This window comes from Seriola lalandi, unplaced genomic scaffold, assembly GCF_002814215.2.
Source record: "Seriola lalandi dorsalis isolate HSWRI2012SDOR001 ecotype SW California unplaced genomic scaffold, Sedor1 jcf7180002054424, whole genome shotgun sequence".
Lineage (NCBI taxonomy): Eukaryota > Metazoa > Chordata > Actinopteri > Carangiformes > Carangidae > Seriola > Seriola lalandi.
In genome coordinates this window covers 261,065-262,680 of record NW_019524977.1, presented here as the reverse complement: position 1 = coordinate 262,680, position 1,616 = coordinate 261,065, and the positions used below count along the sequence as shown (strand labels likewise).

Below are 1,616 nucleotides of genomic sequence, written 5' to 3'. Positions count from 1 at the left end.
GCGGTGAGGGGCGTAGCCGCAGTTTCCTCAGAATAATGTGACGAGGAGGGGAATTCCTGTAAGGCCCGGGGGGGGGGGGGGTCAGAAGATTATAAAGGTACCTGAGCTGCCACTTCACTGACTGAGGTCATGGCAGCAGACAGACGGTGCAGTGATGAAAACCTAAAGATACTCTCTCCCTGCTCCGACACATTAATGAAGGATTAATCCTCCATGTTTTAATGTCAGAGAGGCTGTTGATACTTTCTACATAGATCTGTGGTTCTAGATTCACTACAGACACCGATCATGAGGGAGCTCTTGGCCTAGGTCAAAATTGACCCGGACCATTCTGTGAAGGCAGAAACATGAACAGCATGTGAGGGTTAAACTGATTCCAGCTTCTCAGATCTGATGATTTGATGTTTTTTCTGTTATTTTCACAGTAAACTGAATATTTTTAAGCAGAAACAAGAAAACTTAAGATTTCAGACGTTTCAGTCAGCAAAACAAATGAGTGATGAACTAAGATGTCTGACCACAATACATCACAAATCATGTTCATACAAACGCGTATTTCAATCAGATTTTAGAAAGTGTCTCTGTGAGAGACAGACAGAGACACTTTCCTCCTTCAGCACATTAATGTGAAAACACAGAGAAGCTCAAAGATTCAGAAGTAACAAGAACAAAAACATTTGAGTGGATTTCAACTTGTTTGTATTTCTTACTTCTCTGACAGATGATTTGCTTCTTTGGATAATAAAGTTAAATTAGATTTTGTCAAACTTGATTTATTTTAAACCACATTAAATGTCCTGTATAAATAAAGTTCCTCCTGCTTTGTGTTAAAACAGCAGAGCTCTGCTGTTCTTTATCTGACGAAGGGAATTCACAGAAAAACACCAGCAGCAACAACACTGTTGTTTTTAACTCCACAAAAGAGACATTCAGGGACCTGTGTGGGTGCTGGGAAACTGCAGCTTTTAAAGTCAACATTAAACTGTGTGTCTCAGCTGAAGAGCCTGGTCAACAGTGACTGAGTGAATGGCTGAGGTAAAGCTGCAGGGTCAGTGGGGGGGGGGGGTTTCACCCTGACAACGCTCAGTGTTACATAAACACGACTGACTGGGTGTTAAACGCTGTATGTTTAAACTCAGTGTCCTGAGCTGCTCTGAAGAGAAGAAGCTCCCTCTGATTTATTTTTAGATGAAACATCATGAGGAATTCTGAGGGTTTTACAGTCGAACCACAAAAGAGCTTAAGAAAATCAGATCATATTTACAAAGGCCAACAAACACAAACACTGTGACCAGACTGTTTCTGCAGCGTCACTGAAGACAAACCTCCAGGATCAACATGGAGCTGAGAGACTGCAGCGACCGGCAGAGTGAAGCTCTGACTCAGCCTGAACCTGTTCTGACTGACCTGGAGAGGGATCACTGTCAAACACTCCCTGTCAGTGTGTGTGTGTGTGTGTGTGTGTGTGTGTGTGTGTGTGTGTGTGTGAGCAGAGCAGTGGGGACACACTGCCTCATCCCTGTGGGAACATCTGAGTTAATGACAGCTGAGCTGGTGATAATGCAACAGAGCCTGAATGAAGTAATCCAGCTAGTAACCTCCAATAGCCCCCCCCA

The 1,616-nt window shown here is 43.6% G+C and overlaps 1 protein-coding gene across 6 annotated transcripts in view; it reads right to left on the bottom strand.

Annotated features, from left to right (window-relative positions):
• Positions 1 to 1,616, bottom strand: part of hivep1 (HIVEP zinc finger 1) — a 45,238-nt gene that overhangs the window by 22,986 nt on the left and 20,636 nt on the right. The window lies entirely within an intron of this gene.